The sequence below is a fragment of the Dysidea avara genome, chromosome 1, assembly GCF_963678975.1.
Source record: "Dysidea avara chromosome 1, odDysAvar1.4, whole genome shotgun sequence".
NCBI lineage: Eukaryota > Metazoa > Porifera > Demospongiae > Dictyoceratida > Dysideidae > Dysidea > Dysidea avara.
In genome coordinates, this window is record NC_089272.1 from 26,408,140 (window position 1) to 26,424,229 (window position 16,090).

Consider the following 16,090-nt stretch of genomic DNA (forward strand, 5'->3'; position numbering starts at 1 on the left):
TGTTACACTACATTTGGATGTGATGGGTTAGTAACATTAATTTGTATTTACAGAGTACTTTATATCTATACCAAAACAGCCAAGCTGTGAAAAGAGGTTGCAGTCCTCCAAAAAGACCATGGTAAAACTAAAAAAAGTTGTGAAATCAAAGATGGCAACCAAGAAATGACTTAATGACAATCATTAATTAATGATATTACTGACATCATTAAATGACTGGCATTAGCATCATTGTAGTCATTCATTGACTGCCACCTTTGATTTCACAACCTTCACCACCCTGGCTTTTTTGGAGGCCACAAATTTTTTCACAGCTTGGCTGTTTTCATATAAATATCACTTCATTTCAAGCTTTGGGTTTTTTTTTCTCTCTTTACTATAGGAATTTTGAAAAAGAAAAAGGAGTACAAATATGTGTCTTTATCTGAAACTGAACAAAATGATTATCATGCAGCTATTAGGGTGACTTGTAGCATGACTGATCCCTGCAGGGGTGGATCCATGGGACCCCTGTTTGAAAGAGCTGTAGAATTACTTGTAAGCTGCTGACAAGTTAAACTCTATAACCAATTTCATCTTGTAATTTAAAGAAATATTTATTACAAACACTTAAGGTGGCAAAACACTCATTTTAACTGTTAATCATATGAAACTGCTACCCCAGTATCTTCATACACAATAACTGCTCTAAAAACAATTATTGTTTAATGCTATTACAACTAATATAGATGCACTTCAGTTGCCCTAGATTTAACAATGAAACTTTGTTGGAGAGATTTGCAATATTACTAGGTGGCTGGACTGAGAGAGCTGGACTAAAACTAAAATTATCAGGCTTCAGAGTGGACCCCTTTTAAAAGCCTGGATCCACACCCACCCTGTGTAGGGTATTACGTATAACTGAACTATCTACTGGGTGATTTTTTACATGGCTAAGCTAATTTGTTTGTAGCTGAACTTTCCACATAGTGACTTGATTGCAGCTGATTATTCTACAGGGTGACTTGTAACATCTACAGAGTGACTTGTATATAGCTGAAATTTTTACAAATATACTCATGGTGTGACATGCTGGCTTTCTTGGCTGCACGACACACTATTGTGTGTCTTGATTTTAACGTGTATATTACTTCAACTTGTGATAATGTGTTCATTAATTCTTATTTATGCATATTCTTAGTCCCTGCTCCCACTGTAAGTGTCACAAGCACTCCTCAGATTGTTGGTCAGGTGGTGTCACTGGACTGTAGTGTGACTACTGTGGCAAGCGTCAGCAACAGTGCAGTGAATGTTACATGGAGAAGCAATGGTGTAGTATTACAGAGGGTAACAGAAGTTGGCACGACTAATCCTATAGGCAATACAGTAGTTTACATACACTCTTACATCATCTCACAACTGAGCACAACTGATGATGGTAGAGCATACCAGTGTGAAGTTTCCATCAGTGCTACTCCACCAGTTAATGCTACTGATAATATAATATTGGATGTGATAGGTTAGTGTTTGTAGTCAGCATGTAGGAGTTCCAGTAAAAAGTTGACACACCTACTTCCCTACAGATCAAACTGCCACAAAATGCAAGTCTAACTATGTGGCCTCTGTTTACATGGCAATAATTTTGCATATTTTATAAAATGCTACAGTAATCCTGCAGGTTAAGAGTTTACTGAATGACATGAACTAAAGATGCTGCAACAATACGTACTTGAGTAACTTTTTAATAGCTTAAATCACCTGTATAGCTACATTTCAGCCCAGTTTTTGATTCAACATTTAATGCTTAAGCCTAGCAACAACAAGGATTGTAGTTTGAACAATTTGCATCACACAACTATATAATATCTAATCCAAAACAGCCAAGCTGTAAAAAAAATAGTGCAGCCCTCAAAAAGGCTATGGTGAAAAAAAGATGTGAAATCCAAGGTGGCAGCCATGAAATGGCTGTGATGGTAGGTTAATGGTAAAAATTTTAATAACGACAATTCAGGTGAATTTTGTGCCAATTGACCAAACAGCACCAAAATTCACCTGAATTGTTGTTATTAAAATTTTTACCATTAATCTACCATCACAGCCATTTCTTGGCCGCCACCTTGGATTTCACATCTTTTTTCACCATAGCCTTTTTGAGGGCTGCACTATTTTTTTACAGCTTGGCTGTTTTGGATTAGATTTCACTTCTTTTTGTATTTGTATACCCCAAAGCTGGCCTTAGCCGGCTTTGGGACTTTTTTAACATATCTTTTTTTCTTTACCACAGGAAGAAGAGAAGATGAAGCAGATGTACTTTAAACATGTCTGATTTTATTGGTAAATGTACAAATTATATATATATATATATAATACATATATTTATTACAGAACTCTCCATGGTGGTTTCTTTGTAACTGAACACTCTACAAAGTGACTACTTCTAGCTTCTCTCTCTACCGGGTGAATTGTTTGTAGCTGAACTATCTACAAGGTAACTTCTTCTAGCTGATCTCTCTACAGGGTAATTTGTTTGTAACTGAATTCTGTACAGGTGAATGTTTGCAGCTGAGCTCTTTACAGAATGGTTTCTTTGTAGCTGAACTATCTACAAGGTAACTTCTTCTAACTGATCTTTCTACAGGGAAATTTGTTTGTGGCTGAATTTTCTACAGGGTGATTTCTTCTCAGCTGAACTCTCTACATGGTGGTTTCTTTGTAGCTGAACTCTCTACAAGGTGATTTCTTCTAGCTAATCTCTCTACAGGGAGATTTGTTTGTAGCTGAACTCTCTACATGTGGTTTGTTTGCAGCTGAACTCTCTACATGATGGTTTCTTTGTAGCTGAACACTCTACAAGGTAACTTCTTCTAGCTGATCTCTCTACAGGGCGATTTGTTTGTAGCTGAACTCTCTACATGATGGTTTCTTTGTAGCTGAACTCTCTGCAAGGTAACTTTTTCTAGCTGATCTCTCTACAGGGCGATTTGTTTGTAGCTGAACTCTCTACATGGTGGTTTCTTTGTAGCTGATCGCTATACAGGTTACTTGTTTCTAGCTGGTCTCTTGCATTCTCTTCAGGGTGACTGCTCTATTAGGATGACTGCTCTATTAGAGTATCTCGATCTCGTACTTGCTACACCAAGTTGGATTTAACTCCGTGGCTTTATGTCTGATTCTTCTATACCATTGAAGAGCCTTTCTAAGATGATGACTCCATCTATACAGCGATTTTCAAAGCATTACCCCAAGCGGTTTATCTGGTAGGCGTGGCAAGCATTCGTTTTTTATTAGCTAATCTCGATTGCGTAATTGTTACACACTGTTGGTTTTTTCGTTGTATCTTCCTGAGTTTTAGCTCGATTTCTTTCAAACCACAAAAGGTTTGAGATTCAATAGTTAACCTATTAACCCACCTATTTTCAGCTTCTTCCCATACGCGGTTTACCCTGTAGGCGTGACAACATGTTGGTGTTATTTTTCGTCAATATTCGCTCATAACTCTTTGCCTGTTTATCGTATTCCTGCCAATGTTGGTACTAAGATGCGTCTTTGTACCCCTGTTCTGTGTGCCAAATTTCAAGGCAATCGGATATGGAGTTCGCGTTTTATAGCAGTTTTTGTAAGTGTGCGAAAAGAGGAAGAAAAGTAAGAAGAATAAAAAACCAAGAAACTAAGCCAATTTTTGAAGTCGCATATCTCGGGAACACTTTAAGCGATTTCGCTCACATTTGGAATGTGGAGTGCTGAAGTTGGAGGGAGTGTCCATAGCAAAATTCGTCTTGTTTGATCAAGGAAGCGCAGAGCTACGGAGGTGCTAAAATTACGTTTTCTTTCTTCCTGTCAATATACTCACGGGTGTTGCGCGCCGGCTTCTTGGGCCGCACAACACACTACCGTGTGTCTTGATTTATAAAAGACGCAATGCTGTTAATAAGTTCTGTGGCATGATAGACTTCCATCCTAAGCAATATAGATTATAATGTGTATTTAGCATAGGGGTGTATCCATTTACTGGACTTGACTAATAGACTAGATTGCTAGACTCACATAAAGTTTGCTCAAATACCTTTTTCAACTACTAAAAGTGATTAGTATTATGATCATTATTTTGTGCATATTACACACTCAGGATTATCAGTGTCTTGTCTTGCATTTTAGAGGCACAAACAGCTATGTAGTCTAGTTTTTGCTATGTATAATCAGTAGGTTGACTTATTCTTAAAAATGTGTACACTACATGTAGTTTTTCACAAAAACGCAGCCTTACCTGCCAGTTTTATAGTGTGTGCATTGGGAAATATTTCTCTGGCTAACTGAACACATTGCTATTTACAAGCATTATAAACCAAGGATCTAGCCAATCTATAGTGAATACGCAGACTGCTGTAAGGTTATTCGATGTTACATTATTTCAATACAATTGCTGTTGTAAAACTGATTGAATACATGCTAATAGTAGGGTCAAAAATTGTGGTTTCGTGACCAACCTCTGGCTAACAAAGTTTGATGGTTTAATATTGTACTTTAGGGTATTTTAAACAAAATGGGCTCCCACGCCGCTTTTTAAAGTCCGGGGAAAGTTCAGTAGAACCAAAAGTCCAAAATAGCTACTAACTGACATGCGCAAAAATAAAAATAATGATAAAAATTCAAATAAAGGTTCTTTTAAAACTAATTTGGGGTCAAGCAATCCATTTCTGATGTTATTTTTGTGATTGGATGTTCTGTTAATGTAAAATTTTAAGAATTTTGCTCAATAATATGTAATATAAACAGTGTGTTAAGTCTAATTCAAGGTTCATCCAATGACTCCAACTCATTTGATGATTCAGGTTCAGTATCAAAATCAGATTCAGATTCAGATGCAGCTTCAGATTCAGCTCTGAATTGGCAAAGTCATAGCCATCCTGTCACACTGATGGGACTGGAAGTGAAATTGGAAGGGCAGGTTTGTGTGGCGCACTGGCCATTCACCAATTCCCAAACATGACCTATAGGAGAGGGATGTCTTCTCAGGTCAGGGTGGCACTGAACATAGGCTAAAAAGTTGGCACATTTGATATGCTGCTCAAGATTGTCATCATCAGGAAGCAAACGCACCGAAGATTTTTTCTGTAGGCTTTTCCATTTGGTTGCACAGGCTAGATTCAGAGAGGAATTTTGTGTGTCTCCATAGATGTAGCGGATAACAAAGGACTTAAGGTCATTCAAGACATCATCACTCAGCAGAAGGCCTTCTCTACACTTTGAGATGAGGCTACCGGCCTCAGTACTTTTTGACAATTTCTCATAGAGGGATATCTTGCTGTGCCCAGAAAAACAGCTGTTGGCATCACAGCCAGACAAGACACAAAAAGGTATAAGAGATTTGGCAAAATATTCAGTACACATGCCTCTGCAGAAAAAAAATTGCTTCTTAGAGGTATTATAATACCTGGAATGTCATGTGAAATGGCCGCAGCCTGAATGTACACATCTGTGTCTTCTGCATCACTTACTATGAGATTGCTATAACCAGGTGATATCGATCTTAGAGCTGCATAAACAGATAGCATAATTGTGTCAGCCCCACCCTGGCTAAAACTCAGGCTTTCTTTGGTGTCACCAGTTGACAGACTCACTCAGTCCTCACCCACTGAGTAGACTAGTTCCTGACTGATAAACTTAGACAGTTTTGAGAGCTGATGAGTTTTGATTAGAGCCTGGAGGCATTTCTTGTTGCCAGCAGTGCAGAGAATTGTCTTGAATTGCAGACCATGAGAAATAGATCAGCTGGCTTCATATATACATTGGGTATGGGACCTTGACCCTGAATGCGCAATTCACGCTTATCTTTGATCAGTGGACTCAGCATAGTCATGGGGATCATTGATGCAGATGATGGTGGTAATACTGACATGCTGTGCCAGGATCACAGACCCTATTTTGTTGGTGTAGTCACCCCAAGTGTGTGGAGGCCCATCACTCTTGACACATAGGTGATGCTAGGCACTACATCTTGTCCACTAATGCTGTGTAGGAGTTGACATCAAGAGGCAGTAATGCTAACTTCTGCAGAAGTTTGCTCTTTTGAGTCTTTCTGAAAGTACCATTGGAATTGGACAGTGTTAGGTATTCTTCAGATATACGATGTTTCATGAGCTCAGGTAGAAACAGTAGACCATTGACATCAACACGGATGCTAGTATCCTGCTATCCATTTCTCCTTGTTTTATTTTTAGTGTGTTTTCAGAGACTTTTCTTGATGGAATCCCTGCAAAGGTGAGATGTGAATTACGTTTTATGCAATCATGGATGGATTTTTCTTTAGAATAGATGCGCTCATCCATGAAAATTTTTATTGGCTGGGTCTCCCCATCTTGCTTGGCCTTCTTGAAGTCTGAAATGAGCTCAGGTGTAGCTGGAATAGCTAATTGTGAGGTTCTTAGAGCAGGCAATGCCGGATCAAATGGAAAGCAATATTAAAGCATGATGTTAGATCTTGTACAGCTTGCCCATCTCTGTGCATACGTGCTGGAGTATATTCCTCATGCTTTTGAGAGAGTTACTTTCTATTCACCTGAGCAGCTTGAATTCAACCAATGTTGTTGACAATTTTTTGGCATCAGCCATTAATTGCTTCTCATTGCAAAGAATTGACAGTCAGCTAGTTTTAGTCAGCTAACTCTGTCAAGGGGGCCGTGTACTGTCAAGAGGGATACTATTGACTGTGGAGCTGAAAGAACAAGGCTTAATCACTGTAAGCAGCTAGCTAATTGTTTGTTCCGGTAGCTACCAAACTTAAATTTCTAGGTTATAGGAACATCCAATCACAAAAATAACGTCAGAAATGGATTCCTTGACCCCAAATTAGTCTAAAAGGAACCTTTATTTGAATTTTTATCATTATTTTATTTTTGCGCATGTCAGCTAGTAGCCATTTTAGACTTTTGGCTCTACTGAACTTTCCCTGGACTTTAAAAAGCGGCGTGGGAGCTCATTTTGTTTAAAATACCCTAAAGTACAATATTAAACCATCAAACTTTGTTAGCCAGAGGTTGGTCACGAAACCACAGTTTTTGACCCTACTATAATGCATGTTAATGCATGCTAATTTACAAAAGAGGACTAGAGAAGACTGACAGGTACATTTAGTAGCATTAACGGTGCACAGTGTTTGTATAATTGCTAGCAGTAGGCACATTATTTTTGTTAACAAACTACACTGATGTTTTAGTGTATTAATGTACAAAGTTTATATGTCTTGTTGCAAGTTTTACAGTACGTCTTGTGGTGAATGGTGTGATTTCTAAAATACTTCTGTGGTGAAGTCTAGCCATGAAAGGCATGAAAACAAAATGTTTGAGTCCAGTAATCCAGTCCAGTAGTCCAGTACAGTGAATGGATGCACCTTTCAGCATAGACAATGTTGAAGACACAGAGGAAGGCAAAAGTTTTAGAGGTTTAAAGAATGTTTATTCTAGGAACACTATTTCTCTGGTTCATGGCAAGATATATCCTACTGTACATTATAATAGTTATGAGTACTCATGATCAGTCGTAGAAAAGAGCAGCATAATTGATACCTGTACTAAGAAAAATGCAGTATCATAATTCTACCACACAAATACTATACATTGATAATTAGTACTAAAATTTTGTACAATGTACGTGTGGTCAATAACACATGTCGGTGGTTGATAATACATGTTTTGCTTTCAATCAAGTGTGCAGGACATTCCTGTGGTGAGCTATGACTAAAGGGACTTAACACAGGTTACTTACTAGCTATATGGGCTTGATTGTTCACTGTTTGCCATTGCTGCAGCCCAACAGGCGCCTTTTGGCATACTGCACTGTGTACAATGCTTGCATCGTGGACTTACCTTTGTCTTCCTTTGTGTCCCATTTCTTCAGTTTTGCTGACAGCTCAATTTGCAGTAGCGTGATGGGGATTCGTCTGTAGTTTCCATGGTGACTGGATTGATAGCAGAGGCACTTCTCCAACTGTTCTATGTTTGTAATGCTGTTAAATGGGCTAAACACAAAGCTGAAAGAGAAGTGTAATGGCCAATTCACTTTCGAGTCAGTAATTGATAGTTGGGGCGTACATTCAGTCAAAACCTTAATTACCTTGATGCGGTATGCCCTGGTTCACCAGTCATAATAATGTTACAAACAAGTAAACAAACAAGCATAAGGAAAAATAAGAAGTTTAAGTCTGATTAGGGATCATAGAAAATAGTAAGGCCAGAAAGGTCACCTACACCTGCAGATATACTGTACTAGTGGACATTTCATCCTTAATTCGGTCATGGGTATAGATGGATAAATGTTCACTGGTATATCTGCAGTTGTAGACGGTTTCCCTACATTTTTCTATGATCTATTCTCAATTATACTCGATAGAGATTATGAGGTCATTATTTAATGATTTTCTGTTTTTAATCAGTGCCCACATGTATTTTAATTCCTACACATATTTCCCCATCATTAAAGATTTAACCATTATTTGATCTAATTTGCAAAATATTGAATGTGTGCAGTTCAGTTATATCAAGGTTGTTGCACTCATAAGTAGCTACCTTGTGCATTGTAGCCTAGAGAAAAGTCTCTGACATTAGCATTAAATTTGCAGGATTTACAAGTAAGAAGTTGAACCTTGAGTGGAACATACTGAGCTGTCATGAAGGATGACTAGCTACCTGCACCAGAACCTTGTGTCTGTTACTTTAGAGGATGCCAAGTTACATGCAGAGTTGTCCAAGTTAGCCTATATCTGCCAGAGGTTGAGCCTAACTAGCTGTATTGTGGCAAACACTAGAGATATAATGAACAATGGTAATGACCTGCCTGCCTGCACTATACGTTTGGCCTAAAGGTTTGAGCTTTCCTGCCCAACAGTAGCTACCACCCAAATCTAGCCTCATTTTTGTTTCACAATAGCTTGGTATGTAGCATCAGTCATACACAATCAACCCACCATAAAACTTTTCCTTCAGAGTGACCCTGAACCCCTTAAAAATAAAATAACTGAATAATTATTATACTATAGTACAGCAACTAACTAACATACTGATACCTTCAGCCAAACAAACTATAACGTGACTATGTTTAACAATACAGGCTTGATTTCTTCACTGTCCATTGTCACTTAAGCCAAAAGTACATGTGCCTTTCCAAAAATATATATGTGCCTTGCCTGTTGTAATGCCTGTATGATGTGTGGAATATAGCTGAACATTTTATATGTCTTCAGTTCTGCAATTAACTTTACAATAATTATGTTTCCCTGAAAACCCAATGTGTATGCATTGTCACTGTAAAACTTTGATATTGTGTTGTTCTTCTGTGAGTCTGTACGCAAATTTCCTTTCTGTATTCCCCTGAATTAGAAGTAGTACAGGCCCACCCTGTTTTCTTTACTGCAGCTAATGCCTGTATGATGGGTGGAATATATGTGGCTTCCTTACATTTCAATAAGTGAAAGCTGGGGTGCTAGTTCAGTTCTGCAAATAATTTTAGAATATGTTGACTTTCTGAAATCTTAGTCTTCCTAACTTGATATTAGTCCGGTAGTCAAATGCAAAAAAAGTCATGTACCCAGAAAAAAATGGTATAAAAGAAGTTTTGGTATCATTCTGTGTGAAATTTAATGGAGAATAACATATCTAAAATCCCAAAATATCCATATTGGGGAAAATTTTTACTGTTGTTTAAATTTTTGCATGTAATTTCTGTAACAAACGGTTGACAGCTGGTGTCTAATAGAATAGTAATCACCAGCTACAGCTTACTTGTTCAGTTGATATCTGAGGAAAAATGGATCACAGGCACAGTACTATGGTTGTGCATATGCATTAGTTTGGAATTGGCAAGCCTAAGTGATGGCTGGTCAAAATAAGTTTGTACATGTACATGCAGTGCATAAAGGACCCTCCATGTAAAGTACACTCTACATTTAACCTACTTATGAAGGACAGTTTCTGAAGTTCCTGTGAACCTCTATGATTACAATTTTACCTCTAAAAAGGAATAACAGTAAAATTTCAATCCTCTTGCTTCATCCAACAACTTCATCTCTTATATTTTGTCTTAAGGAAACATGACAGTATTAAATCTCACACATATGGCCAGCACATTTGTGAGGTTGAACATGCAACTTTTAGATGCACCCATCACAATTAGCTCACGAAGCTACCATCTTTTATAAGCCTTTGGCTATTCTTTTGTCCACTAAGTGAGGGATGAGTATTCAGTAGTTTTAGGTTTGCTTCATTGTTGTCTTGGATTTTCATTGCTTTGATCAGCTATCCACTGTATTTGTAGGGCATGTTCTTCCATTGGTGTATACACTAGGGTTCCACTGCTAATGGATTTAGTGAGTACAGAGTCCCTTGTTGTAGTAATCTAATCAAAAACAGCCAAGCTGTAAAAAAGGTGCGGCCCCCATAAAGGCCATGGTGAAAAAAGATGTGAAATCCAAGGTGGCAGCCAAGAAATGGCTGTGATGGTAGGTTAATGGTTAAATTTTAATAACGACAATTCAGGTGAATTTGGTACCAAGACCAAGCGGCACAAAATTCACCTGAATTGTCGTTATTAAAATGTAACCATTAACCTACCATCACAGCCATTTCTTGGCCGCCACCTTGGATTTCACATCTTTTTTCACTATGGCCTTTTTGGGGGCCACACCTTTTTCTACAGCTTCGCTGTTTTTGATTAGATATCACTTCTTTTTGTATTTGTATACTGCAAAGCCGGCCTATGGCTGGCTTTGGGGCTTTTTTAACAATGTGTTTTTTTCTTTACCATGGGAAGAAGAAAAGAACTTAAAGAAGATTTTTATACTTAAATTATTTTTGATTTATTAGTAATTATACAAGTTATACACATATATTTATTACATGTCCATTATTCCCCACAGGATAGTTTTTTGCAGCTGATCTCTCTACTGGGTGACTTGAAATGTAGCTGAACTATATACAGGATGGTTTCTTTGTAGCTGAACTCTCTACAAGGTGACCTCTTCTAGCTGGTCTCTCTACAGAGTGATTTGTTTCTAGCTGAACTCTCTACAGGTGATTTGTTTGCAGCTAAACTCTCTACATGGTGGTTTCTTTGTAGCTGAATTCTCTACATGATGGTTTCTTTGTAGCTGAACTCTCTATAAGGTGACTTCGTCTAGCTGAACTCTCTACAGGGTGATTTTTTTGTAGCTGAACTCTCTACAGGGTGATTTGTTTGCAGCTGCACTCTCTACATGATGGTTTCTTTGTAGCTGAACTCTCTACAAGGTGACTTCTTCCAGCTGATCTCTCTACGGGGTGATTTGGTTCTAGCTGAACTCTCTACAGGTGATTTGTTTGCAGCTAAACTCTCTACATGGTGGTTTCTTTGTAGCTGGACTCCCTACATGATGGTTTCTTTGTAGCTGAACTCTCTACAAGGTAACTTCTTCTCTACAGGGTGATTTGTTGTAGTTGAATTCTCTACAAGGTGGTTTGTTTGAGGCTGAACTCTCTACATGGCGGTTTCTTTGTAGCTGAACTCTCTACAGAGTGATTTGTTTGCAGCTGAACTCTCTACATGATGGTTTCTTTGTAACTGAACTCTCTATAAGGTGACTTCTTCTAGCTGATCACTCTACAGGGGGATTTATTTGTAGCTGAACTCTCTACAGGTGATTTATTTGCAGCTGAATTTTTATGTGGTAGTTTCTTTGTAGCTGAACTCTCTACAAGGTGACTTCTTCCAGCTGATCTCTCTACAGGGTGATTTGTTTCTAGCTGAACTCTCTACATGTGATTTTTTGCACCTAAACACTCTACATGGTGGTTTCTTTGTAGCTGAACTCTCTACATGATGGTTTCTTTGTAGCTGAACTCTCTATAAGGTGACTTCTTCTAGCTGATCCCTCTACAGGGTGATTTTTTTGTAGCTGAACTCTCTACAGGGTGATTTGTTTCTAGCTTATCTCTCTACAGGTAGATTTGTGTTGATTTGTTCATTGCTGATCGCTCTAAAGGTTGATTTGTTGTAGCTGAACACTCTGCAAAGTGTTTTGTTTGTAGCTGATCTCTCTACAGGGTAATTTGTTTGTAGCTGAACTCTCTCCACAGTGACTTGTGTGTAGCTGAATTCTGTGTAGCTGAATTCTCTAGAGAGTGACTTAATTGTAGCTGAATTCTCTACAGGGTGCATAACTTGTTTATAGCTGAACTTTCTTCAGTGTGACTTGTAATGTTCTGAATCTCTACAGTGATATATTTGTAGCTTATCTCTCCACAGCGTGACTTGCTTCTTGCTGAACTGTCTATAAGATTAACTGTTTGCAGCTGAACTCCCTACAGAATAACTTGTGATGTAATAGAATTCTATAATGGAGTAAATAAATTAGCTGAATGCTCTATTAGGGTGACTGTTCTATTAGAGTATCTCGATCTCGCATTTGCTACACGGAGTTGGCTTTCGAATCATAACTCAGTGGTTTGTAATCCAATTCTTCTATACTACTGCAAGGACTTTCAATGAAGATTATTCCAGCTATACACCGATTTTCAGCTCATTGCTCTAAGCGGTTTGCCTAGTAGGCGTGAAAACTAATACTTTTTTATTCCTAAAAATCGATCGCGTAATTGTGACACAGGTTGGGTTTTGTGTCATATCTCCGTGGTCTTTATCTCGATTCCTTTCAAACCACCAAAAGGCACTCCTACGATGGTTACTCCATCTACATAGCAATTTTCAACTCATTCCATGAAGCGGTTTACCCTGTAGGCGTGACAACAAATCGATCTTGTTTTACGCGAATAATCGGTCATAACTCCTGAATCATACATCGGATTTGCACCACATTTGATGCTAGGATTCACCTTTGGACTCCCCTTCTGTGTGCCAAATTTCAAGGCGATCGGAGTACGCGTTTGCGTTTTATAGCAATTTTTGCAAGTGTGCGAAAAAACGAAGAAAAAAAAAAACCAAACTTTGGCCACTCGTATCTCGGAAATGGCTTGAGTGATTTCCTTAAAATTTGGAATTTAGACTCCTCTAGCTGGCGGGCAACTCTGCAGCAAATTTGGTTTCAATCGGATAAGGTATCACCGAGATACAAAAGTGTGAAAATAACGTTTTCTTTCTTCCTGTCAATATACTCACGGTGTGGCGCGCCGGCTTCTTAGGCCGAACGACACACTACCGTGTGTCTTGATCACGGTGTGGCGCGCCGGCTTCTTGGGCCTGATGTTTGGTAAATTTTATATCGATACATCTGTATAATCACGCACATTCCTACTGGAAAACCGAACACAGTATATTGTGATAGCTGTACATGGCAGATGACATAAATGATTTTTTAATGCAAAAATGGCTGGCACAAAGTTTGTCAACAGTAGTGTGAGTACCTCTCCTACACTGGATGCCTCAAGGTACATATCCACCCATGCCGCCAAGTGCACGTCTTTCAAATGTGACACTGTAAATGCGTGATCAGCTTCACCTCCCAGGAACCATAGTAAGGGATTTGATTATTATACAGTCAGATTCCCTATGCACATTGCATCATTTGCCATCACATCTCCATGCACTTATATACTTGGGCTACTGTAGGGGCATTGTTTGAATACAGTAGAACACAACAATAATATACTCACTATGACCATAATATGTACATAGGCTCAGAAACCATGGCTAGTTACAATCACCCTCTATTATTCCTGTAAGGGGGAGAAGAGGGAATAATATTGATACTGCAAGTACATTAATATACAGATATTCACTTCCTGTTACGAATAAGTGAATGATTGCATTAAACCTTAGCCTGTGTGAGATGCATTCATCACAAATGTATAGTTAGGTATGTAACCATAAGCACTGATCTTGTTATAGCCACACAGTGATCAAAAAGATATTTATCATGCTTTATTTTTTGTCATTTTCAAATAAAACTGCAGAGCAAGGGTGTGTAATATTTCTCAAGATCAGAGTATGTATTCAGTACATCTTCAATATCAAATGGCAAAATGATTTTATGGCAAAAGATGGTACCATAGGACCTGTGATTAAAATCAGTCTTTGGAGAGGCAAACTGTGAGCAATATAAAATTAATGATGAAGGCACATACTGTAGCATCAACCCTTTAAAGGGAGTGCTGCAGTTTTGAAAGTATTTTCTTAATCTGATAAAGACACAGCTGTTGTAAAGAAAGTTGCAGGTAATTAGCCTTTGCTAGTAGTATAAAAGCTGAGATGGCACCAGGGCAGGCTGAGATACAGAACCAAACACCAGTACTACGTACATCTCAGCATGCATTCATCTCAGATATCAAAGTAAGGTTTGTGAAACTAAAATTTCTATGATTCAACTAATGCACAGTTCAAGTAATCAGGAGGATGTGAGATTAGGAGCTAGCATCAGTAGTGTGCTGCAGTGCGGAAGGTATGTAATCAAAATTAACTGCTTTTACGTAGCTCTTTAAATAAAACAGAATGTATTGAGCAGTAGCCTCTTATCATTGAATGGGAGGCGGAGGCATGGGCTATACACATGCATAACATGTTAGCTTGCAGGATTACCTATGTATGTAATGTGCAGCATTTCTTTGCTGCTGGTATAGTGAAGGAGAACTGTGCACAATGCTATTATTTTGAAAAACAGCTTTCTGATTGTCACTATACTAAGAAGTCTTAGCTAATGCTTTCCCTGCAACTTTGCAAAATAAAATTAAGCATAAATTACAGTATGTCTTTTAGCATCTTATAGACAGGCACTAGTCCAGTTGTTTCCACAGCAAGAAAGCTTGTAACTGATAGGTGACTACTTATATCTGGTGTAGTTTCCAGCAGCTGAGTGTGGCATCCTATTGAGTAAAACTATTAGCCAGTCACACCAAGTCCACATCAGTTTGCTAGCTAAAAGATCAGAATTTTCTTTAGATGCCAGTAGTATCATTTGCCACCTATCCAGCTGCAGCAGCCACGTCATGGCCAGAACAAGAAGCAGAGGAGGAAATTATAAGTAGACTGAGTAGTAGCAAGAGTCCATAATATGGACTCTTGGTAGTAGTTATAGTTAATATAGTTTAACTTTGTCTTTTCATGTGTAATTGTGTAAAATAGCCACGTGATTTATAAATGTAATGCCATTGTGTGAAATATTTTGTACTTTTTGAGCACTTCTTTTTCAATGAAGGAAAGTGCTAATGGCAAAAACCTTGATAGCATCGTGATCCCCAAAGCAATAGACATTTGTAAATCTTTGTTTCATGTCTGTACCCCCATGGAGACAAAAGGTATGAACATTAGTCTGCCTTGTGTTGGACAAGCGGATCACTATAGGTTTGTTCTCACGTTTTCAATTTTGCCTGGCAATGGTTGTAGGAAGGGTCTGGAAGACAAAACTTACCCAGCAATAGATTTGCCTATTCATTGAGAATCTGATGATGCAAGTTGCATCTTGGTAGAGGACTGTAATTGTAAGTTATGACCATTTAATTTAGTGCCTGTAGTTTATATTTTGTATTGTCACTGTACAAATTAACTTCAGTTCTGTTGTTACCACTTTGTAGCACTGTCACTTCAAAAGTGCTTGGCTTCTAGAGCTGAAACTTCAGTTTACCGATTTTTTGGGACTTTGGATATGTTGTTCAATGAGAAAAGAGCTTTAAAATGATACCAAACTTTCTTTTATACCATTTTTTTCAGGGGTTACAAGTTTCATCTACCGGACTATATTGTGTTGTTCTTCTGTAAGTCCATAAGCAGTTTTCCTGTCTACATTTCCCTGAATTAGGGGTAGCATGCCTGTACAGGCCCATCCTAGGTTACACCATGCACTGTCACATGCAAGATAATTATTTTGTTAATACACTAATTATTGTTTTATTCACAGTTCCTACTCACAATATCACTGTTGTTGCCCTCAATCCTCAGATAGTTGGTCAGTCACTAACACTGGAATGTAATGTGACTACTGTGAAAGGTATCACCAGTAGAGTGGATATTGTGTGGAATAGCAATGATACGGAATTAGAGAGGATGGAGGGAGTTAATATTAGCACCACAACAGACAACTCAGTAGTGTACAGAGACATTTACACCATCTCACAATTGGCCACAACTGATAATGGTACAA